At 43.2% G+C, this 26,481-nt stretch overlaps 1 protein-coding gene and 1 pseudogene across 5 annotated transcripts in view; one reads left to right on the top strand and one right to left on the bottom strand.

Moving 5' to 3' along the window:
• The window catches only part of PRKCA (protein kinase C alpha), a 490,912-nt gene that overhangs the window by 212,622 nt on the left and 251,809 nt on the right, over window positions 1–26,481 (bottom strand). The gene's annotated exons all lie outside the window — the stretch shown is intronic.
• On the top strand, window positions 7,661–8,803 carry LOC100415107 (SAP domain-containing ribonucleoprotein pseudogene; annotated as a pseudogene). Its single transcript, XR_013535969.1, has one exon. The product of XR_013535969.1 is annotated as an SAP domain-containing ribonucleoprotein pseudogene (transcript).

Raw genomic sequence — 26,481 nt, forward strand, 5'->3', positions numbered from 1 at the left:
GAATATTCTTACCTATTCGAGAGTTTAGGCTGTGGGACTTATTTTTAGGATACTTACTGCACAATGTTAGAACTGCAGTGAAGATCATTTATTTTAGTGAGACTATGACAGCTTCAGGCTTTCTTCCCCCTTCCCTTTTAAAAAGGCAAATCCATCTTTAAAAAAAGAAAAATACTTATCATTCGTAATCCCACTACTATAACATAATTATTTCTCATTTTCAAACAGTATTTCTCCATTCAAATAATTAATTTTCCTCTGCTCCTAACTAAGCAAAGCGCTACTTCTTTTTTGGTTCACTTACCTAAACATTAACCCAGGAGTTGTTTGGTTTCCATCAAAGATATGTGAGACCAGCACTATAATTCTTCAGGAATATTTCCCTACAGGAAACCAGCCATCAACTGTGACTTCCCTCAGGACGTCACTTTGATTCTCACAGGAATAAATTCATTTTGCAAAGCACTTAACACTTGATTGTCCATTCTTAACCCCTGCATTTCAGAATTTTTATGAGTCTCTGAATGGTGAAAGACTAGCTCAGGATTAGATGTCTAGAGCTATTAAAAAGAGGACAATGAGATACAACAGAAAATAATCAAATTCTAAAACAAAGCCTATGAGACTCCCCCCTGTGCCAAATCTGTCATTTAATATGTAACTTCTCTAACCTAGAGGTCATATACCTGGGAACCTCAACTATCTTTAGCAAGCCTCAGAACCAAGCAATGTTTTTTGAGTGAAAACAACAAATAATGCTAGCAACTATTTACATAGTGCTTCCTGGACCCTTTGAAATGTTCTCACACACGAATTCACCTAATCCTCACAGCGACTGTGCAGTAGATGCTATTTCCCCCCATTTCACAGAGGAGGGAACTGAAGAACAGAGAGGGCAAATAACACATCCTAGTATGCACAGGACATCAATGGCAGAGCTGCGATTCCACCAGACTCTTTGGCCCCCAAGTCCGTGCTGCTGACTTCCTAGGTCATACAGAGCTCACACTCAGCTGAGGGTGAAATGCAGGGCTCCTCGGGCTTTAGAGAGTTTTAATCAGCCTATCAATCAGAAACAGCAAGGTAGAGTTGGTAAAGGCGCTACCAACTTTTAAGATAGGCTACATGAAGGTACAGCCCACATCCTGGTGGCTACTAGGAGAATAGAAAGCTATACAAACTACTGGCTGAGAACCCTGTATTAGTCTGTTCTCATGCTGCTAATGAAGACATACCCCAAGACTGGGTAATTTATAAGGGAAAGAGGTTTAATGGACTCACAGTTCCTCATGGTTGGGGAGGCCTCACAATCATGGTGGAAGGTGAATGAGAAGCAAAGTCACATCTTACGTGGCACAGGGAAGAGAGCTTATGCTTATAAACTCCCATTTATAAAACGATCAGATCTCATGAGACTTATCCACTGTCACGAGAACAGTATGAGGAAAACTGCCTCCATGAATGTTTTCTCCACCTGGCTCCGCCCTTGACACACGGGGATTATGACAATTCGACATGAGATTTGGGTGGGGGCACACCAAACCGTATCAAATCCCAAATCCAAAAATCTGAATGTAAAACACATCTGGTTCCAAGCATTTTGGATAAGCCTATTCCATCTGCAACATAGAAAGAAGTCCTTGAATTGGGGGGAGTTAATAGAGAAACCAAGTGTCCCTCTTAGCCAAGAATGCCTACAGCCATTTCCACAGGAGGAGGGGAAAGAGCAATTACTATATACGAAGCAAATGCTGGGCATGGTGCATACAAGACCTAGGTAGAGAGGCTGCCATGACCAAGATGGTATTCAAAATATTTAACAACGCCACGGCCCGGGCTGACCAACCAGGATCCTCTGCGACTCTGCAGGTGGGGTTCCGTTCACAAACTAGCAGGGTTATCCTGGGGCAAATGGCTAAATGTCTTTCCTATTATCCCCATCCCGTAGAAGATGAAACAGTCCCAGAGAAGTTAAAATGCCCAGAGAGACACAGCAAAAGGGCAGTGTCAGGGTTTCCACGTTTTATTATAGGATGTTGCCCGTATTTATCAAGAAAATGTTCTTAGCTCATCCTGAGAACGCAGACCAGTGTTTAAAAACTTCAGAAAGATTCCCTCTTAGACATGGTTCAAGTTAAAAATAAAGTTGGAAGAGGAATATTTTGTGATAAGTGAAAATCATATGAACTTCACATTTCAGTGTCCATAAATCCAGCTTTCTGGAGCACAGCCAGCCTCATTTGTGCATATATTGTCCATGGCAGCTTTTACATCCCAAGAGCAGAATTGAGTGGTTGCAACAAAGACCATATGCGCCTGCAAAGCCAAAAATATTTACTCTCTGGCCGTTGGCTGAAAAAGTTTGCTTACCACTGATCCAGAACATTTACTTAGGAGAATCACTCTGTTGCTGATGATAAAAAATAAACAACACACTAATGTACTCATAAAACAATTTATAAACAACACAGTCGTTATAATCACTGCTAAATCCTAACAAGCGGCTCTGTGCCAAGCATGGTTTGACCCCTGATGGGTAACCTTCCTCTCATGAGACTGTGAGACTCTTTCCACTTGTGTTATCTCTATTATTTCTAGAAACATGGGATAAAACATGGGGGAAAAAATCTCATCTTAAACCTACATCCTCTCTATGCATTGTACAATTCCATTGGTAGACAGCTCAAAAAACAGGCAAAAATTAATCCAGGCTGTTAGAAGCAATGACAGAGGTTACCTTCGTGAGCAGTGCAGTAAACAGAAGAGAAGCAAGAAGGATGCAGGGTGGCATGACATTCTGTTTCCTGATCTGGGTGCAAATCTGGGCATGTTTTGCTCTAAGTGTGTTCAGTTGGCTAAAACCCATTTTACTGCACATTTACAATTTTGTACTTTTTATGAAGTATGCATGTTTAAATGTTAGTAAAGTTTCCATTAAAACATGGGCAACTTTCTTACGTTTAGCAACAGGAAAGCTGATGTGCTTGTCCTTGGATTGCTGAGATGCTGAGAACTCATGGAAGCCTGGAGGCGGAGCTCCAACATGGCTCAGTGTCTTCTGTGAGGAGGAGAGCCAAAAGGGGCAGCCTGTTCCCATCCCAGCCAGCCCCCAAGGCCAGCCCTCCCAGCTTTGCAGAGCACTGCAAAGTCCCAGGGTCTCTGATATCTGAGTCAGGAATGCTGCAGCAGATTGGCCTGCAGAAAGCGACCTCTTGACTCCCTAAGAATGTGGAGCTAGGGGAGTAATCCTGGTCACTCATGCTAATAAGGAAATGGAAACTTTGGCTTAAATAACAGGCCACTGGTACTCTACAAGTAAAGTATCAGCTGCAGGCAGCTTGCACTGTGAAAGTCTCATTGGAGTTATAAAGGTGAAAAGTTAAATTACTCAATAAAACATCTTGCTTCTGAGCTTTATAACTTTATTTTCCCTCCATTCCTTTCATCTATTTATAGAGAACTCCCTGTGCATGAGAAACCCTGACAGATGCCAAGACAGCTCCCCTGATCTTGACGATCTCCAGCACAGAGAAAGAGAGCGAGCCAAAGAGAGAAACTGACACCTGTACCAGGTCTTGAAGGACAGCGAGAAAGTACCAGATGAAGGAAGGAGGGAAGTCCAACCGCCCCGATTTTTTTAACCTACGGTATATAATTCCTCTCTCTGCCTCCTTCAATCCACTGTCCTCGCAATCAAATCTGATCACATAAAAATGCAAATACCATCACTCACTCCCTAAACCATCTCCCTGGCCCTGCCTGTGCCTTCCAGGCTTAGCTCCCAGGTTTCAGTTCCAGTCACAAAGACTACTTTCAAGATCCCAGCAAGATGCTGCAGTGACTGCTTGATGCTGGGAATCAGACTACTGGGGTTCAAATCCCACCACCCGACCAGCCACGAGAGCCCAGGGATGCCCACTGGCCTCGAGAAGCCTCAGTTTCCACATGTGTGCAGTGCGAATGGTGAAAGCACCTTCCCTGCAGTGTCATATAAGGATGTGATGAGGTAATCATGCCTCAGGAAGGCCATCCTTGACCCTGATCAGCCTCTTTCCCACCACTTCATGTCTCTTGTCACAAGGGTTAATTATGTAATTATGGCTGTGATGACTAGTTTGATGTCTGTCTTCTTTACTAGTCTGTCTGATGGCAGGCAAAGCCACTTCTCTTGCATTCTGCTGTGTGCCAGCACCAAAGTGGGGGCTATACTTAATAGGGAATGCACAGGTGCACCTGCTCCAGGCAGAAAGCAGCAGCCCCCTCAGACACAGAGAACCCTGACAGGCCACGGTTCACACAGAAGTGCATGTAGCCTCTTGCGAGTGCAGAGGTGAGAAGCAATGGTGGGCCCGGAAAGGATGCCCAGAGTCAGTTCACAGAGGCCTGCCCAGCGAGCTACACAGGGAGCTACCAGAAGGTTGAAACATGGAAACATGACCCACAGTGCAAGGGGGCCAAAGGACAGCTGGGAGGAGGGATAAGACCCGAGACAGGTGGCCAGTTAGGACACTATCATGACAGTCACAGATCTGGATGAAGAGGACAGGAACCACAGGCCCAGGATGCACTGTCTTCTACACTCAGTAGTACACCATTCTATTTCATTCTACTTCTTTAGAATGCCTTGGCAGGGGGGCAGGTTTGCTATTTTCTTTCTTATTTACACACCACTCAGAGGAAGGGACAGTCTGTGCAAACCAAACCAGCCCCAGGTATATTCGCAGCCTTACACATTTTCTTCTTGCTGACCAGATGGTTTTAAGGCTTGCTGGGACCACCACGCCCAGAAGGTGCACTTCCTGAACCACCATCATTTTCGGGCAGTGAATATAAACAGAAAGACTCGCTCATGCTGCATTCCCCTTCCCCTTTATCTTTCACTAAGAACTTGAGGCTCCCTGGAGATGGAGGGAGGGTTTCCAAGGACAAACGCAGGTGGACATGACCATGTACAGAAGCCTGAGCCAACCTGCTGGGCCCTACCTATGCAGGTGAGGTGTCTTTCCAGAGTGCTGGCCTAAGTGGATGCCCCAACCCTGGGACAAGATGAAAGGCAAATGTCAAAGGGAGACAATGAGGGTTTTTTTGTTTTGTTTTGTTTTGTTTTGTTTTGTTTTGGAGACAGGGTTTCACCATATTGGTCAGGCTGGTCTCAAACCCCTGGCCTTGCGATCTACCCATCTCGGCCTCCCAAGGTGCTAGGATTATAGGTGTGAGCCACCGTGCCTGACCTGTTTTACTTTTTTAATTCAGTCTCTTGCTAGCTGGCTCAGGAAGGGAAACACAGCTTCTGGAGCTGGCATTTCAAAGGGGGTTGAGGAGGAGCTGCTAGAGAAAGGTTAAAGAAAGAGCTCACAGGGTAGAGGGGGCGCATGACACAAAGCCTGCACTCCGGCTGGTCCATGGCACGGAGCAGGTGTGCGGCAGCTTCTGAGGGGGAGTCAGGGTGATGGGGGTCGGAAGCTAAGTGCACAGGATTGAAAACAATGACTCATGCGGCATCTGGAAATGGGCTAGGAACAGCCTTACCCCCCGCCCTGTCCTCACCCAGTGTCACTCTCTGATCTGAGGATAAATGTGGTGGGGCCTCTGACTAAGGTGAAGCGTAAGCTCATGCTGTGGACCTCTCCTTTAGCTCTAAATACATGAACACAATAAAAAAGAAAAGAAGAAAATGTATTTTTTAAAAGATGTAGTTCACTCCCACACAAACCACACAACTCCCTGGGCTAGAAACAGAGTAGATCCCCAAGCTGTAACCAGGGCCGAAGTGCAGGCTGGCTGAGCTCGAGGTCTGGAACGGGCCAGGGGCTTACCCCTTCCAGCATCTGCAGAAAAAGAGACTAAAGGTGGCCTGAGTCAGGAGAGCCAGAAGTCAGCGTGGCAACCTGGCTACTGTGAAGGACTCATCTCAAGGGATTCCCTTGCCCAGGCCTCAGTCCACATCCCACATTGCTCAGAATCACCATCTGCTTATTCTTCTCTGGAAAGGGAGCTTGCACCTCTCAGGCCAAAACCAGGAGTGGACGTCAGAGTGGAAATTCGGCCTTGACCAGTGTGAGCGAGGGATGCAAAGATCCCCCCTCTCCGGACTCTCGCAGAAGACCAGGTGTCTCTTCTGGGTGCTCCCTAGCCCACAAGCCTATTTATTCCACCATCTTTTAACTCCTTTGACCAAACACCACTGTGATCAAAAGTGCATCACAGGGCCAGGCACAGTGGCTCGCGCCTGTAATCCCAGCACTCTGGGAGGCGGAGGCAGGAAGATCATTTGAGCCCGGAAGTTCAAGACCAGCCTGGGCAACATGGCCAAATCCCATCTCTACCAAAAATACAAAAATTATCTGGGTGTGGTGGTACCTATCTGTAGTGCCAGCAACTTGGGAGACTGAGGCAGGAGGATCACCTGAGCCCAGGAGGCAGAGGCTGCAGTAAGCCAAGATCGCACCACTGTACTCCAGCCTGGGTGAAGGAGCAAGACTCCCTTTAAAAAAAAAAAAAAAAAAAAGTACATCACCATTTTCCATGGAGAAAATAAGGGTTTGAGAACAGAAATGAGAGGCAGTTAACACATAAATCCTCCCTAAGCCCTTTCTAAATGAAAAGAACTTCGTGAATGCTCCTCACCCAGGAGACAGGAACGGGCTACAGCTGCTGACCATGTGTGTCCTCCCCTCTGAAGTCTGAACCCACTAATTTATATATGACTAGCTGAGCCATCAGATAAAGTGAAATTTCAAGCCCGGTCAAGTCATACATGACCATCAAATTTCTCTTGTCCTGCAAACAGCAGAAATAAAATTTCAGCATGAAAAATGTCCTCAAGAACCTTGCAAAAATCAATAGGAAGCAAATTACATGCTGCAGTAAAGAGCCACTGGCTCTGGCACTTTAAAAGACATTTATTTCAAATTATAGACTGCTCCAGAATTATCAAGCTCTTCCTTCATCTTAATGGTCTCTATAGTGTGGGCTTAACTCTGTCTCATGCTTTAAATTAATTTCAAGAGGCCAACACCCAAGCTTCTTCATGCTTTGTCAGTCACCATGGAAGCTGGTGCTATCACTGTGGAATAAATCTCCTTTTCCTTCATCTTCCTATGCACATAGCCTTTCGTAGAGATACAGCAACCGTGCACAGAAAATCTGGTATCCTTATATTTAAAACGCTGTGTTGTAATCAACTGTTTTATGACATAGTCTTCATAGCCTCCATTTCAAATTTATTTTGCTTTTATTCCAGTTGTTAGATGCATATTTGTTTCTAAGTTTTATGTACTAATACTAACACTACAAATATCATCTGGCCTGGCACAGTGGCTCACGCCGATAATCCCAGCATTTTGGGAGGCCAAGGTGGACGAATCATGACGTCAAAAGACTAAAACCACCCCGGCCAACATGGTGAAACCCATCTCTACTAAAAGTCCAAAAATTAGGCAGGTGTGGTGGCATGCGCCTGTAGTCCCAACTACGTGGGAGGCTGAGGCAGGAGAATCACTTGAACCCAGGAGATGGAGGTTGCAGTGAGCGGAGATCACACCACTGCACTCCAGCCTGGGTGACAGAGTGAGACTCCATCTCAAAAAAAAAAAAGTAGTATCATCTAACATGGGTGCTGGTTTACTCCATCCAGACACTGCCCTTAGATGTTACTCCAGAGGGGTAACAAGATGGCGACCGAGACGGTGGAGCTCCATAAGCTGAAGCTTGCTGAACTAAAGCAAGGATGTCTTGCTCGTGCTTTGGAGACCAAGGGAATAAAGCAAGATCTTATCCACAGACTCCAGGCATATCTTGAAGAACATGCTGAAGAGGAGGCAAATGAAGAAGATGTACTGGGAGATGAAACAGAGGAAGAAGAAACAAAGCCTATAGAGCTCCCTGTCAGAAGAAGAACCCCCTGAAAAAACTGTTGATGTGGCAGCAGAGAAGAAAGTGGTAAAAATTACATCTGAAATACCACAGACTGACAGAATGCAGAAGAGGGCCGAACGATTCAATGTACCTGTGAGCTTGGAGAGTAAGAAAGCTGCTCGGGCAGCTAGGTTTGGGATTTCTTCCGTTCCAACAAAAGGTCTGTCGTCTGATAACAAACCTATGGTTAACTTGGATAAGCTGAAGGAAGGAGCTCAAAGATTTGGTTTGAATGTCTCTTCAATCTCCAGAAAGTCTGAAGATGATGAGAAACTGAAAAAGAGGAAGGAACGATTTGGGATTGTCACAAGTTCAGCTGGAAGTGGAACCACAGAGGATACAGAGGCAAAGAAGAGGAAAAGAGCAAAGCGCTTTGGGATTGCCTGATGAAAAGTTTGTTACTTTCTGTTCTCCAGTGTTCTCCATTTCTCTGATTCTTCTTGGTCGCATATATACCTAAATGCACAGTCATGTGCCTACGTCCTGCCTCGCAATGGGGAGCATGTACCCCAGGTACATCCGTGAACTGCAGCAGCAGTTTGACTTATTGCTGTTTCAGCTTTAAGGTTGTTGTGTTTGTTTTCGATTATGTTGCTTGTTAATAAAAAAAAAAAAGATGTTACTCCATTCAGTCTTCGCAGCAACGCATAAGGTGGTTAACAGGCCATGTTTACGACTTGTCCCTTTATGTGCAGTTTTGCTTTCCAGTTTCAATTACTTGTGGTCAAACTCGGTCTGAATATATTAAAAGGAAAATTCCAGAAATAAACAATTCATAAGTTTTATTTTATTTTTTCTGAGACAGAGTTTTGCTCTTGTTGCTCAGGCTGGAGTGCAGTGATGTGATCTCGGCTCACTGCAACCTCTGCCTCCTGGGTTCAAGTGATTCTCCTGCCTCAGCCTTCCAAGTAGCTGGGATTACAGGCATGCGCCACCACGCCTGGCTAAGTTTTGTATTTTTAGTACAGACAGGGTTTCCCTATATTGGCCAGACTGGTCTCCTGACCTCAGGTGATCCGCCCACCTAGGCCTCCCAAAGTGCTGGGATTACAGGTGTGAGCTACCGTACCTGGCCAAACTAATTTATTTGTTAGAGATGGGGGTCTCACTGTGTTACCCAGGCTGGTCTCAAACTCTTTGGTTTCAAGTGATCCTCCCACCTCAAGCCTCCCAAGTAGCTGGGAATACAGGCATGTGCTCCTGTGCCCAGCGAGGTCATTGTTTTAGGTGTTTATTTACAGGTTGTATTTCATCTTTTGAAAATGTGGAATATTTTTATGAGTTCAGTATATATTCTGGTGGGTAAATGTGGCACTTCAAAATGAAAAATCATACTTAGGAAGCTAGATGTAGCTTGTTAAAAACAACAGCATAAAGTCAAAGAATAATGTTACACTTTGTTATAAATGATTGTCAACATTGTTATAACAACCTTTTCCCTGAATTTTGGGTGATCTTTCATTTTTCATTCTTTTTGATACTGTTAGAACTTCCTGTAATGAGCCTGCAGTATCTTTATAATTAGAAAATAGACACTTTTCCAGCTGAGTCTAAAAAAGATGGTTGCATTTAGGTACTCCTTTTCTCTTTTGTATTATACTTGATATTAATGACCCATGTATTCCTGATTTCAGCAGAAAAGGAACAGATAACAAGTTTTGGGGGTGTAATTCAGTCGTGGAGATTGTAAAATCGGCCTCTATCTGCTGCTCATAATGCTGTAGGCAGGCAAGCTGGAATCACTCAGAAGAAAAACTCCTTTATGTTCCGTTTTCACTCTTACAATGAAAAAGCATTTCAGGAGTGTGGGCTTAGCTGCTCACCACAAGGCCCTTTTATCCACTGACAACTGTTGAACTCACCTTGAGAGAGGAGCTGCTTTCTATTTTGTTTTGTCCATAATTTTATTATTTCCCAGAGTTTATCTTATAAGCTCAACCCACGAACCAAGCATTTCTATGTAAAATGTCATGAGAGGAGGGATTCATTAAAAAATTCCTGTGTAGACAGAACGCAGCTCTTACAAACTCACAAAAACAAACACGTACTTTGAAAAGTTCACAAGCCGGCAGTTCTTGGAATCCTTTCAGAAACGGTGGCGGGGCGGGGGATGTAGCTCTCCAGAATTGGCAGTAAGGGCCTCCCCAACTCCCATATCACTGTTTTGTATTTTTTATTGAAATTTACTCAAAAGGGGAGAGATAATCATCTCATACTACAGCAAAAACTAGTTATAAAGTATATAACATTTTAAAGTACTTTAGTCAAAAAAGTCTCAGGGCCAGGTGTGGTGGCTCATAACCTAGCACTTTAGGAAGCCAAGGTAGGAGGATCGCTTCAGTCCAGAAGTTTGAGACCAGTCTGGGCAACATGGCAAGATCCCATCTCTGTAAAAGAATCAAAAAGTTATCCAGTCCCAGGTGGGACTACAGGCACACAGGATGGGTGGGAGGATCTTTTAAGCCCAGGAGATTAAGGCTGCAGTGAGCTGTGATTACACCACTGTACTCCAGCCTGGGTGACAGAGAGAGACTCTGTCTCAAAAAAACAAAGTCTCAGGAAGATCTCAGCGGTTAAGAGGTTAACGTTTCTGGAAAGGTGGTTCATCTTGGATATTTTCTGTTACTGATATTGTCTTTTTTTTTTTTTTTTTTTCATTTTTCCTTCCTGAAATGGAGTCTTGCTCTGTAGCCCAAGATGGAGTGTAATGGTGCAATCTTGGCTCATTGCAACCTCTGCCTCCCGGGTTCAAGCTATTCTCCTGCCTCAGCCTCCTGAGTAGCTGGGATTACAGGTGTACACCACCACAGCCAGCTAATTTTTGTATTTTTAGTAAAGATAGGGTTTTGCCATGTTGGCTAGGCTGGTCCTGAACTCCTGATGTCAGGTGATCTGCCCATCTCGGTCTTCCAAAGTTCTGGGATTACAGGCGTAAACCACTGTGCCCAGCCTGATATTCTTTACAGCCTCTCAAAGTACAATACTCATTCTGGAAACTACAAATTCAATCAAAGCTTAATCTATCAGCATCTAGAGATATTCGGCACTTACCTTGCCTAGGATCACAGACACCACAGCCCCTGAATCCCACCTCTGTCAGTTAAGTGAACAGACAGCATCCAATTATAAGGAGTGGCCTATCAGACAGAATTACGTGCAGTGGCACATCAGATGGAACGTCAACGTAATATAACCACACACACAGAACGTTCCCTGCACCATCACAGAACGCAGACTAATAGTTACGTGGCTTTCCATGGCATCCAACAGGCTTTTCATTTCAACAGCAAAACACTCAGTGGCAAGATCTACCACCCCTTTTTCTACCCCCTCCATGCTCACTCCTGCTTCAAAGTGGTCTTTTCTGTGTCCTACAGACTCAGAATTCGTGAAAGGTTTTATTTGCAAGGGCATATGACTACTGTCAAACAAAAGTTTTTAAACCACTTGCCTAGATTGATAGTTTGTTTTCTGAGAAAAGCAATTTCTACATCATTCATTGAGGAAGGTTGTCCAATCAAATTTAAGTTTATTGAAACATAAATTTTTTTCACTCTTTCAGTTAAGTACATAGTCTTTTTTCCTGACCAATTAATTTCACTAAAGCCTCCACCAAATTAACTTCTCCTTCCATGAAGGAGAATGCTGCAAATTTTAATGATGATAAGAGTTAAAATGCATAAGCAGTGTCAAACTTATTCCTAATGTGGCATGTTGTAATTTGTGAAAAGGCAAATCACGAAATTTAAACATATATCGACAAGAATTACTTTTGAAATATGGGTTAAAAACCAATAATTTCCTGAACCAGCATCTCTCCTGTATATTCAACCATCTAACGTGGTCAGTCGTTAACATGAAACATAGAAATAAGTACACGAGTTGTAATAAGATGAATGGGAAAGGACTACACATTACGATTTTTCCAGAATTCCTCCATTCCATTGGTTATTTTTTCACTGAAGTTTTGTTGTTTTCACATCTTCATGTCTACAGGCATTCAGAACGAAATTTAAGAAGTATATGTAAACATGACTAGAACCCCTCTGGAATATCTGCTTTATACAAACAGATTTTTGACCCGGCAGTTACAATTTGCAAACAGTGCTCACAGATACTATCTTGCCTTATCTTCACAGCAACCTTAGAGGTGGGCGGATATGATTTCCATATGTAGCTTTAATATTATTTTGGGGGAAGGTACCCAGGGCGAATGGCTGAGTGACATGCCGCAGGTCAGGACTAGAAGCTGTAACTAGAACCCAGGACACTTGGCTTTGGGCCCAGAGAACAGCCCACCAGATTATGCTGCCAATCTGCTAATGGAAATTTCATTCCCACAATTTGGGTTGAGAAGTTTACAGCTATTTAAATACACAGCTCCAGACGAGCACAGTTATATCAAGACATTACATACAATTTTAATAGGAAAACTGCCAAAACTAGTAAGGCATGGCAGAAAAGCCCGAAAAAGAGCTAAAGCAGAGTCTTTCACACCCTGAGAAAGTGATTTAGCAATATCACGATCTCACTCTCTACTCACTGGCACCTTCTCCTCCTCTCACCCATGCTTCGCAGGCATCAGAAACACTATCAACATGCTGCACAGTAGCTTGGGTGTTTGAAGGCATTGCTTTTAAAAAATTTTTTAGAAATTTTAAAGTGTTTTATTTTTTCTATTGATACATCATGGTTGTATACATTGAAGGCATTACTAAAATAAGCACTTTTTATTAGATTTAACATACATTTTTTTGTATGCACAAGTCATAACATGCCACCTGATGGATTCTCACAACATAATCTCACCCGTGTATCCACAAACCCATCCATCATCAGAATGGAAGGAGAGCCCCAGAAGTCCCCTTGTGCCTGTTCCAGTCACTCTTCTCCCAGCCAGATGTGGTTATCTTGACTCCTAGGCACTACAGGTAAGTATTGCTTCTTTTTGAGCTTTATATACAGAAAACATAACTCTGCGCCTGGGTTCTTTCTCTCAGTGTTACGCTGGCAAGAATCACACTTTTGTTGCACATAATAGGCGTTTCATTTGGGGCTGCACAGTCCTCCATGATAGGATTATACAAAAAATCCATTCCACATGTGAGGAACATCTGAGTTGTTTCCAGATTAAGGCAGTTATGAGTAATACTCCTGTCAACATTTGAGGCATGACTTTTGGTGTACACATGCACGTTTCTTTTGGGCATCCACTCAGGAGAAGAACTGCTGTGTGATGGGAGTGTGTATTCAGCTTTAGTCAATATTGACAGTTTTCTAAAGTGGTTATAGCAATTTGTATACCAGTAGCATGTCCTTGCCAACACTTAGTACTGTGGTCTTTTCTATTTTATTCTATGACTGCTGGTTTAAAACACCCACTGCAGTTTTAATTTGCATTCCCCTGATGGGCTAGGTTGAACACTTTATGTTGACTGTCCATTTTTATACCCTCTTTCGTGAATTTTACAGATCTCCTCCCCATTCTTCTACTGGATTGTCTGTCTCTTTCTTAGCGATCTGTAGGAGGAGTTTTTTTTGGCTTTTGTTTTTTTTTTTTTGAGACGGCATTTTGCTTTTCTTGCCCAGGCTACAGTAAAATGGTGCAGTCTTGGCTCACCTCAACCTCCACCTCCTGGGTTCAAGCGATTCTCCTGTCTCAGCCTCCCAAGTCGCTGGGACTACAGGTGCCCGCCACCATGCTCAGCTAATCTTTGTAGTTTTAGTAGAGACAGGGTTTCGCCAGGTTAGCCAGGCTGGTCTCGAACTGCTGACCTCAGGCAATCCACCTGCCTTGGCCTCCCAAAGTGCTGGGATTACAGGTGTGAGCCACCATGCCTGAACTTTTTTTTTATTTTTTAAATTCAGGACAAAAGCCCTTTAATAGGTATAAGTTTAGCAAATATCTTCCTGAAATATCAGTCTTTCATTCTTTAATGTTTTAATAAACAAAAATGCCTAATTTAAATTATAATCTAATATATTAATCTTTTCCTTTATGGTTGGTGCTATTTACATCCTGTTTAAGAAATTACTGTGTACCCCAACTTCACAAACGTGTTCTCCATCTGTCATTTTCCAGAACATTTATTGCTTTACAATTAGGCCTACTATTTATCTGTAATCGTTTTCTGTGTAGGGTGTTACCTGTGGTTAAGATTTTTTAAATGTAGATATCCCATTGACTAGCCTCATTTATTTAAAAAACTACTGCTTGACAATTGAAGGCTTAGCTTTAAGATTAAAAAGGTACCCAGACAAAAATTCCAAAGGCCTTAAATTTTCAGTCTTTGATTTACCTACGTATCCTTGCCTAACTCTGTTAGGAACACGGAAGCGTAAGCCCGAAGATGAAAGGCTTTGTTCTCAATTTCATCACTTCATTGACTCCCACAAAATTATCCTTTTTCCTGACTGGTAAAAGCTGTAGAAAATGGAACATGAGGAAATGATTTGTAAATCATCTCAAAATGAAATGATTATAATGTCATTTTATGCCACAAGGAACTGTTTATGTACTTCTCAAATCCCATTTTAAAAATTTCATTTTAAAAACATCCCTACTTCATTAGCTCCACACCAGCTATACCAATGAGCTTTCCATGGCAACACCAGTGAGTACACTGAAGACAGCCGGTTTCTGTAGTGCCAGCCTTCCTGGCCTCCAATACCCTGCTGAACAACAAGCACATGACCCAGCACCAGGACTCAAGCTTCCTAAACTAGGAATTCCTACTCACCAGCACCCAACAGTAGCTCCCAGAACAAGCTGATGAAAAATGTAGACTCTGCTAGTCTACTTTTTTGGTTTTTTTTTTTTTTTTTTTTTTTGAGATAGAGTCTTGCTCTGTTGCCCAGGCTGGAGTGCAGTGGTGCTATCTCAGCTCACTGAACCTCTGCCTTCAAGCAATTCTCATACCTCAGCCTTCCAAGCAGCTGGGATTACAGGTATGTGTCACCATGCCTGGCTACTTTTTGTAATTTTACTAGAGACGGGGTTTCATTGTGTTGGCCAGGCTGGTCTCAAACTCCTAACCTCAAGTGATCTGCCTACCTTGGCCTCCTAAAGTTCTGGGATTACAGGCATGAGTCACCACGCCAGGCCTCTGCTGGTCTACTATTTAAGAATAGTCCAATGTATTAACATTTTCCTTGATGCTTAGTGCTTTTTATAATCTGTTTAAGAAGTTTTCCAGGAAACACATACAAATATTGCACTATCTCTTTTCCCCATCCACTGGCTCACAAAGATCTTGGTTGTATCACAGTCATGGCATGAACTCAGGTTTTTTTATTTCTTCCCATCTGATTTTCACTTATAGGAATTTTTCAAATACTTCTTAAACCTAATATGGATATTTTCCTAAACACAGAGTACCTTGGCATCAAACTTCTCAAGTGTCTGGCTCCAGGTGGACCTGGAATTTTCAGCCTCTCTGTGGTGTTAGCAGGGCTTTTTTATTTCCATGAAACCTTGAGGTAACAGAGGGGAGAGAGGAGAGAGCAAACAGTGACATCTCAGACGGGGAAAGGGGAGAAATGGTGAAAACTGAGACCAAAAAACTAAAAACTGCTGGGTCCATTTTCTTTCCCACTGGGAATTCCGGCAATAGCATCTAGGGCTGGTGCAAGGCATGGCCTGGGAGACAGACCTGCCTGTGTCCTGGCAGGATCTCCTGCTTAAGGGGCTCTGCCCACTTCATTAACAGCCATGGTTTAGCAACAACCTGCCAGCAGGGGTCAGTCTCGGTGGCCACACAGAAGCCAGGAGGCCCTCTCCAGCTACAAAGCCATGCTCTGGAACATTCCAGAAGTTGTTCGGTGCCACTGCACAACACCCTGCTTGTCTTATCTCATCACCTCAGCGCCTGTTTCCTATTTTTTCAAGATTACATTTCACACTTAGAGGAATTAATTGCCTTATATTCCTGTGGCTGTTTTCCATACTGAGCTAAATAATGACACCAAGTTTCCCATAATGTATAAAACCTCCTTTTCCCTTGATTTTTCTTATGGTAGCATAAAGGTCAACCTTTTCCATATTTTAAAATTAAGGAAAGGATGCATTCTTACTGGCAGCGGAAAATGTCCAAACATTACATAATGTGACAATTATATTTTCTAATATTCCCATTGAGGATTTCATTTTCTATGTTATAAATTTCCTTTTTCTCTCTAAATTACAAAACATCCTTTCCTTAAGCATCTTCCCCCAAACATCCCCTCTCAAAGTCCCTGGGAGGCTGGCAAGGGACCCATGGCCAATACTGCCTAACCCTGAGCTGTCCTTGGACTTACTCAGAGGCTGTGTCCTGAACACTGAACAGTAGGGGCACCTGCATTGAGACCAGGAAAGCAAATCGGATGTCAAAAAGGAACAGAATGAAGAATGTATTTCTACTTTAAATTTGAGGGTGGCTCTTTTTTAAGACACACTGCTGAATTAACAAACAGTCTGGTCTAATAAATGATTATATTTCATGCTGGTAGGTTATGACTTTACTTACTAGGTTATCTTTTCCTGAAAAAAATAAAATAAAATAAAATTCCCCATTGATCTAAGGCCCATGAAATACAACACACAGGAGGGCACAAGTTCTCATTATCCAAAGCGGGGAAAGCCTTTGCAAAAAACCAGTTCTTCACAATGCCTGTCTTCCAACAAGTCTGTCTTACTGTTATTTTAAAGTGTGCTCAACTAAAAGTATATTCTCTGTTTCTTTCTTCCTGAAACATATAAACTATTTCTAAAGCAAATGGCATCCATCTTCTTTCCACTTCTGCACTGATCAAACCTCAAAAGAAATAAAGTAAAGGAAGGTTGAGACCAGCAACAGGACCCATCTGCCCCTTCCCTGGGACTGGGCAGGGTCACACTGAAAGAAGGAATCCAGGCAGCATCAACAGATCTGAAAGAGGCCATAGAAGTAGTGTGTTCAACAGTGTATCTTAGCCCAAGGCTACTGAGAGGGGGTCCAGGAAGACAAGGTACCCAAGGATTCTGGATGTCCCACCTATGCTTCCTACCCCTTGCAGCTACAATGATCCAACTAAAATTTAAATCTCCAACATCTTCAGGGCCAGTCACAAACAGCTGGCAGGTGCCACCCCAGCTCTTACATTTTAGCACTTAATTCTAATAGGCCAGATAACCTCATTGCAGGCAAGACACTTGAGGACTAGGGTTGTGGTAGGCAACTTTGATATCCCAGGGTAGTCAACAGACTCAAAAAGAGCATTAAAATGAATATACATAGTGGGTAGATCAATGGGCTACAGGCAAGGCCTTTATAGAAAATGGTAAACAGGTTCCGAGTGTGTCTATGTCTTGCCAAGTCATCTACCAAGACAGGAGAGCACACAGGGATTTGGACCAGAGAGAGGATTTGGACCTGTGCATTCCATTAGTACAAATCATTTAGCATCAGCTCTCTCCAGACTTCAACATGCACAGATGTTGGAAGAAATACCACCGCTGGGCAGAAAAAGGGACCTCCTATGCCGAAAAGAGGCCACGCATCCAGAAACTGCTACTGATTCGTAGTCCTGGCTTCCTGCTAGAGCAGCTTCATTTTATACAGAAAGTCCCAAGTTCTAATTGTGGAGCTACAATTCACATTTTGCTTTAAGGCTTTTATAGCCAGAGCTGGGATTAAAATTCAGTAAGAGGCTAGGTGGGTTAGAAAACAGATACCCCGCTGGGGATTGCTGGTTGAGAAAGGGAAAGGTCAAGAAATGTAAATGGAGAAGGTACAATGCAAATCGAACTTCACAGCAGCTCTCCCTCACGCTCTGCGTGCCCTTGGGGGCTGTAAGAGCTGGGCGGGGGAAGACAAGAATCCCAAAGCTGCAGTGCTCCAGGAAGGGATGCGGGCTGGGTGGGAATCACTTCCGGGGTACCCATTCTGACCCCAAGTTGCACAAGCAGCACTCTACGAGAGGAATTACTTAGTCCCATTTCACGGATAGGAAACCAAGGCTTAATGGGTAGGGAACTGCCAAAAGTCACACCAGTAATTAGTGTTGGGACAAGAAAGAGAACCAGAGCATTTCTATCCTAAAGCCTCCTTTTTCTTTCCTGAAGTACTGGTCTTTTAAAAAGAGTAGTCCTACTGTGGAGAAAAACCGCCAAAGAACTTTAATGATATTCAAATCTAATGTACTAAAACCCACAAAGTCATGGGCTTTCTTTCAATCACCGAATTATCTAAAGTGATTCAACAGTGCTTGGCACATAGCAGGTACCTGAGAAACATCAGCTGAATAACGTCCTTAATGTGGCACTGTGGACAAAAGCCAAGCATTCCTCTTTCCTCCAGCAGCACTGCCCAACAGAAACATGATGGGAGCTGTTGGTAATTTACAGTTTTCTAGTAGTCTCATTAAAAAATTAAAAAGAGGCTGGGTGTGGTGGCCATGCCTATAATCCCAGCACTCTGGGATGTTGAGGAAGGCGGACCACCTGAGGTCAGGAGTTCGAGACCAGCCTGACCAACAAGGTAAAATCTCATCTCTACTGAAAATACTAAAATTAGCCAGGTGTGGTGATGGGTCCCTGTAATCCCAGCTACTTGAGAGGCTGAGGCAGGAGAATTGCTTGAACCCGGCAGGCAGAGGCTGCATTGAGCCGAGATGGTGCCACTGCACACCAGTCTGGGCAACAGAGCAAGACTCTGTCAAAAAAAAAAAATTGAAAAAAAAAAAAAAATTGAAAAGAAACAAGTTCAACAATTTTAAAATGTTTTATATAATCCAACATATATAATCATTTCTATATATAACTGATATAAGAAATTATTAGATATTTTACGCTCTTTAGTTTATACTAAGTCTGAAATCCAATGTGCATCTGCACAGAGAGTACAAACATCTCCATTTGGACCAGCTGCATTTCAATTGTTCAACAGCCTCATAGAGCCTATAGCTCCTGGGGTGAACCATACAGTTCAGCACAGTCTGGATTACTCAGACACCAAGTCAACAGGAGAAAAAGAATGATATTTTTATGGCCCTGCCCACCTTGTCACATCAAGGATCAAACTCAGAGAAAACTGAAATCTTAAAAGAGCACAGGACTTGGAAGCAACCAAGATGCCCTTGAACAGGTGAATGGATAAAGCAGGTTACACCCAGATGATGGAATATTATTTAGCACTAAAAAGAAATAAGCTATCAAGCCAAGAAAAGGCCTGAAGGAGACTAAAGTGCGTATTATGAAGTGAAATAAGACAACTGAACAGGCTACATACTGCAGGACTTCAACGATATGACATTCCAGAAAAGGCAAAACTGTGGAGGCAACAGAAGGAACAGCGGCTGATGGGAGGGAGGGAAGAACAGGTGGAGCACAGAGGATTTTTAGGGCAGTGAAGATCCTCTGCATGACACTATAATGGTAAATATGGGCCATGACACATTTGTCGAAATCCATAGACTATACACCACCAAGGTTGAACCGTAATGTAGACTATAGACTTTTGTTAATAATATTGCATCAGTTGGAAGAAAAGTATCGCACTAATTAACACAAGATGTGAATAAATGGGGAAACTGTTGAGAGAAGGGGCAGGTATCAGGGAACACTGTACTTCCCACTCCATTTTCCTAGAACCCTAAAACAATGGCTCTAAAAATATGTTTTTTTTATAAAAGTAAAAGCAAATAGGATGAAATAGCTAAAAATACAAAAATTTGCTGGGTGTGGTGGCGGGCACTTGTAATCCCAGCTACTCGGGAGGCTGAGGCAAAAGAATCACTTGAGAGACGGAGGTTGCAGTGAGCCGAGATTGTACCACTGCACTCCAGCCTGGGTGACAGAGTGAGACTCTGTTGGAAAAAAAGAAAACCAAAAACAAAAAACTTAGCTATTATTTTCACATACACTGGAATATCAGAAAACTCCAGCTGGTAGGACGGACCACAAAGAAGACTCACGGAACCTAGAAAAATGTCTGTGTCCTTGTCAGTTGAGTTTCCCCTGAGGTGTCCTCCAGGGTGCCTGAGACGTACTTCCCTAACTTCTGTTTTCCTCCTACAGCTCTGAGAAAGAAGGGACAGCACTGGGGTTCCCATGCTGGCCAAAATCCTTTAGACTTCACCAGCCTTTACAGGATGAGACTCATCTGCATCAGGGCAGAGAGCTCCTCCAGATGCCTCTATTCTTTGGTTATGTTTTACAATTATTGTGGTGTGATATATATATATATATACACACACACACACACACACACACACACACACACACATACATACATATATATATATATAAATTGACCACTGTAACCATTTTTAAGTGTACAGTTATATGGCATTAAGTATATTCACATTGTTCTGCAAACATCACCACCATCCAACTCAGCAACTTTCATCTTTCCCAACTGAAAGTCCAAACCCATTAACATCCCTCCTTCCCTGTAGCCTCTAGCAACCATCATTCTATTTTCCATGATCTCTGACTATTCTAAATGCCTCATACACTCGTTGAGCATTTGTCCTTCTGTGAATGGCTTTTTCATTCAGCACAAAGTCTTCAGGGTTCATCCACACTGCAGCAGGTGTCAGCGTTTCTTTCTTCTTGAAGACGGAACGTTCTGTCATAGGTAGTTACCGCATTTTGTTGATCCATTTATCTGTTTAATAGGCACTTGGGTTGCTTCCACCTCTTCTCTATTGTGAAGGTTGCTGCCGCTATGAACACGGGAGTACAAGCATCTCTTCGAGACCCTCTTCTGGGTCTATACCCACAAGTGTAATTGCCGAATCATATACCTTATTTCTAGGAGAGGAAATTATCCTTGGGTGCGGACATGACACACACCGAATGACAACACAAAGTCAAAGGATTCAGACTAGAAACATACATTCTCAGGGGCACGATGAAGGAATGCGGCTAGCCCGGCTTCAAGGGTAACAAACATGCGGCCTCCGTCTGCCCGTTCACTGGGCAGAGTCACATAGAGCTACACTCTAGTTCACGCACGGACAAGGAAGTTGTTATGTATGCCTTATAACAGGCTAATGAATTCTGTACTCATAATCTTAAACTCCAGCTCCATCAGTGAACATGAGATCTTTCATTAATTTTGACTGAATTTAAAAGCATGTGAAAACGATGATTTCTGTGCATCTACCCTGTTACCACTTTATCAGATTAATCTCATCAGTGTAATTTAACAGACTTCAGAATCATTTAAAATGTTATGTTTTGTGGAAAACAGTAGCTCTGCTTCTCCACAGGCCCACCTCCTCAGGCAGTCAAGTCGCTAGTACTTCAGACCCCAGTGGGCTGCAGCTGAATTCATATTCAAATGGGAAAGCTTCCAGGGAGGAACTGGAGACAGGAAATGAGCAGGAAGGAAGACAGCGCTGACTTGGGAAGACAGCCGACAACTTTTTGGACCACTGGCTGGTTGGTTTCCCAAAGGCAAGGGTGGACAGACCCTCCAACGTCACAGAGCACCCTCAGTCAGGCTTGCCCAGCAGAATTACCTCCAGGGCTTTAGAAAACCTCTAATGTCCAAGAGGATGAAACTGCCAGAGGTGGGGCCGGTAATAGTTTTAGGCCCCTCAGGTGATTTGAACATACAACCTGATTTTAGAAAACAGCTGGGAGGAAATAGACTTTTAAATGGCATCCTAGGGCTTACAAAATGTTTGGTACATTATCTCTTTTGAGTCTCTCAACAATTCAGTGTGATTAGATGGAGGCTGCCCTGACTCCTATCTTACAGATGAGAAAGAGAGATTCCAGGAGATGGAGCCTAGAGCTGGTGGTGTTCTTCCCCCTACACCTCACTGCTTCACAACTCGGAATAACTCCGGATCAAAAACCAGAAATTCCCCTCTGAATAACACACTGATGATGGGCTCAAAACACAATCTTTTGTGCTTTCCTGACCCCTACCAGCAATACTTACAGAACGTTCCTCATGTTTCATAGAAATGGCTTCGATTTCAGTTTGTACTTTATAGTTTTAATTGCATTCTCGTTTGCTCCTATTCTTGATTTCCTTCAGGCCCCAGCTGAGGCTCTCCCTGATAATTTCTTCATATTTTTTTTTTATTCCTGATTTAACCACACCGCTGTTCTCCTCAGCACGTGAAGTGCAACTGCCCTCCTCAAGTCTCTGGAGGTTTGCCTCCCTCCACCAAGCACACCCCCATCAGCTCTCCAATGTGCAGGAATCGATCACCATTTATTCAAAAGAACACATCCTCAATTCTGAGGAATGGCCAACAACCCAAATTAAACCTTCAACTCCAAACCTGGGCCAGAGGTCATTTGGCTCTGAGGCCCACGGCCCACCCACCTGTGTGCTCCAGGCTCCTGGGGGCCAGATCACAGCTCAGTGCTTATTAAAAGGGGAAGGTGACACTTGAAAACGCCATAAATAGCGAATTCCAAAATCCATCTGCCCCCGCAGCCAGCTCCTTAGATCTGAATCCATTTGGCTTTTCACATGAGAGACTAGGGCCCAGTTACCACAGTCCACATACAAGGAAAATTATCTTGGTTAACATTCAGATTCCACTTGGAAGCTGTTGACTTGAAATAATTCTGGGGTTTTGACTGGCTTGATCATTTAATAAATTAATTCTGAAAGGATTTTTAAAAGTTAGACCCTAGAAGGACTTAATGAAGACTTAAAAATCTATCATTCACAATTTTTTTTTTAAGTTTACATCATTGGATAGTTTCTGTCACTCACTGGCTGTGTGTCTTTGTATGAGTAACTCAAGCCTCTCTGAGACTTAGTTCCCTAAACTATAAGATGAGGGTGCTGAAGGGCTTCTGAGGTCTGTCCTTGCATTAATAGTCTCTGATTGAAGGACTCCTTTTGCTCAAAACTTTCCCAGTCCAGTACAAGAGCTGTCACAACAGTTCCACCTGAGCCCAGAGGGACACCAGGCCTGTTCAAATATGCAGGGATGGCAGGCAGTGTTCTCAGTTCTTACCAGCACTATTTCTGCCTTGTCTACACTGGACCATCCATTTTGCCTTTAGTAGAGCAGCATCAGATGTTAATTGAGAAGCACACCCGACCTGAGGGTCATCGTTCTGAGCTGCACACAGATTACCCTTCAGATCCACAGCCAGACCTCCTTGCAGGCCTTCACCGTCAGCCACTTTTGCTGCCACCATCCCAGTTGTGGGTATCATCATCTTGGACTAAAACAACTACAATTGACAACCACCACTCTTCTCACATTCTCTCTTTTCCACTTAGTCTGTCCTCCTTTCCCCTTACTCCCAACTCCTCCTAGGTGGCCGTCAGGGACACCTTTATGATTATCCCACTCCCAGCCTCAAATCTTACATCTTCCCTTTGCAGCTGGATGAGAACCACATTCCTCACTGCACAGGGCCCTGTCTGCCTCTGTCCAGCTCACCTGCCTCAGCCTGCACTAGGTCCCCCTTTGTCCCGGGTGCTCTAGACCTTCGGCCAAGCTCCCTTCTCCCTGGCAAACTCCCCTCTCCTCTCTCTAGACCCATCTCACACATCCCCTGAGTCTCCACTAAGGGTCCCATTCCAGCAAAGCCCTTCTCTCCTGTTCCCTACCAGTACTCCTTGTTTTTCACCTACATAGCATCTACTGTGACGTTAAACGAATAATCTATTTGTTGGCATACATGTTGACTGTCAGTCTCTTCAACATAGCCCCAGAAGGGGAAGTGTCTGTTTATGCTTCAGTATCTACACAGTGTCTAGCATGTAGCCATAAATAACTATCGGGTGTGTGCATGAACCACCAACCAAACTGCCCGCCAGGAGCCTGGGCCTCAAGCCTAGTAGTGCAGGGCCCGCTCTGCCACGTTTCACGAGCATTCCTGAATGTACAGCTGTTCCTGTACTGGCTAGATCTATAAAGATCTATAATGTTCAGCATTTGGGAATAGTGGACAGTATTCAGAAACATCACAAGGCTCCCTAGATGTCGGCAAATGAGTGCATTCGCTGGCAGGTGTCTGGACTGCTTGGGAAAGGTGTCCTCTGCCGGTGCAGAACTGGGGCCTGGGAGAGGATACTAGGGTGGGAACTTCTATCCAGAGGCACCTATTCTGTTTATGAATTCAAAACACTGCTCTCTGGCTAACACCCCCTCACAGGCCTGTAGAAAAACTGTCCAGATGGATTTTTACCACTCAAAAGAAAACAGGGAAAAAAGTACTGGCAAAAGATTCTAGATTTTGAAAGTATGGAGAGAAAAGCAGTACTGATAGTACTGCTGAAGAAAACCTTTGTGGGCTCTACCATAAAGCACCCCAGAAGAAGTATTTATTTGCGTTTGTTAATATTCTTCAGAAATGTACCAATCCCCCGATATAAAACACGAACCAGATTTTGGTACCTGTTACATGAGAGAGCAGTTGCACCACTGATTATATTGAATATATTCATTTGAAAATCCTAATGAGTAATCCTTTTTCTTGAGACATTTTAAGACTTGCATAATCCATTAGACTGTGTACATAATTTTTTTTTTTTTGCACAGGTTTCACACCCATTCAAAGGGTAACTGTGGGATCATGAGTGATATGTCTAAGAAATGTCAAGCAGGAAATCTACTGTAACTAGAGTGCATGAATAAAATATATTACTAACAATTTTAGAATCATAATTTGTATCAAGTTGTCTGTCTCTGTGCAACTTGCTTCACAGAGAGAAGTCTCTGAATAATTCATTATGTCCTTCCCCAAGGCCCTTAAAAAAATCAGAAACACTGTAGATAATATTCTCTCCCTTAAATGAGAAAAATCACGTAAATTATCCAGTTAGATGGCCCTTCTGGATCCTACCTATCATTCCATTTCCAACCAGTGGAAGAAATTCCCTCCCTCAGTGCAAGGGGAAGGTGGTCTCTGAATCCAGAGGCTCCCAACTTCATAAAACCATCTAATCCAACTATCAACAGCTCCAAACTGCTGGCAAATTTGTTCCTCCATTGACCCAAACTGGTTTCCTTATCCCCTATCCTGATACTGTGGGGTTCTTCCCTGGGGAGTATCAGGTAGTGTATTAGTCCATTTTTGTGCTGTTATAAGGACATACCTGAGACTGGCTAATTTATAAAGGAAACAGATTTAATTGACTCACAGTTCCCCAGGCCTGGGAGGCCTCAGAAAACCTACAATCATAGTGGAAGGGGAAACAAATATGTCCTTCGTCACAAAGCAACAAGAGAGAGAAGAATGAGAGCTGAGCAAAGGGGGAAGCCCCTTATAAAACCGTCAGATCTCTGAGAACTCACTATCACAAGAACAGCGTGGGGAAAAAAAAAGCCACACCCCCCTTATGATTCAGTTATCTCTACCTGGTCCTGCTCTTAACACAATTCAAGGTGAGATTTGGGTGGGGAAACAGAACCAAACCATAGCAGATAGCATACCCTCTCCACATTCAACCACCTTTCAAATGTCTCATGAAAGTTTTGAGATCTTCAAACTTTCTCTTCTTTTGGTTAAATATTTCCATTTCTGTAGCTCTAGGAATCAACTTTTTCAATAACTTCTTTAAATAAATATTTAGTAAATAATGTATTATGTACTAAAATGGAATCACATGGCTGTTGTCACCTAATGCCCACAGACTATTGTCTTGACCGGAAAAAAAAAAGGAAGAAGGAAGGAAGGAAGGAAGGAAGGAAGGAAGGAAGGAAGGAAGGAGGGAGGGAGGGAGGGAGGGAGGGAGGGAGGGAGGGAGGGAGGGAGGGAGGGAGGGAGGAAGGAAGGAAGGAAGGAAGGAAGGATTATTCTCAGAGCACAGGAGGTTAACTCATTTGTTTTAAATGGCTCCAGGTACAAATGCATATTTTAGTAAATCTTTTCAGTGATAACGCTAAAACCTTGAATTTTTCAAGTGCGTTTCAGTGAAAGGCCCAAATGTGTTCAAAATGGAAAACATCCAGGTAGTAAACAGAAACTCAATGCCCAAAGGTGCAGCTCAGTCAAAAAGAGCCCCAGTCCCAGGGAGGAGGCCCGATGGCTGCTGGCTCACCCAGCCAGAGCTCAGCTGGATGGATGAATGGCTTCTTTTTCACAGAACATCTTTCTTTAAGGAAAAAAAAAGTAGAAGAAAATTTGAAAAAATGTAAGGCTCTATATTTAACGCTAAGAACAAAAAAATAATTAGTAGCATTCCTTGCCAAGGTGTGACACATAAAATAACTTTATGACTTCTGGGATTCCACACATGTTTAATCTTAAATAGCATCTGGAAGGGAAAGCCCTCACCTAAGGACAGTCTAAAATTGCTATGGAAACTACTGTTTGTCAACTGTGGTAGTTCATAATAGAAGTGTTGGTAATAAAAAAAAAATTTTTTTAACACACAAGCCAAAGACTTTTTGTCCCTGTAACTCAAATGAGAATCTCGATGGAGTCGCTTTCTGAAAGGACAACCTAGGCTAGAAGTGCCTGGAAATTTCTTGGATGAAGTTAGAAACTAGGATTTCTATAAGATATACTTCCAAGGAGAGACAGTTGTAAAGAGCATCTATTCCATTGGTGGGGAAGCAGCAATCGTGCTTCTCTGTTCAAAGGTGCCTAAGTGAAGGGTGTGGCAC

This window comes from Callithrix jacchus, chromosome 5 (assembly GCF_049354715.1).
Source record: "Callithrix jacchus isolate 240 chromosome 5, calJac240_pri, whole genome shotgun sequence".
Classification (NCBI taxonomy): Eukaryota; Metazoa; Chordata; class Mammalia; order Primates; family Cebidae; genus Callithrix; species Callithrix jacchus.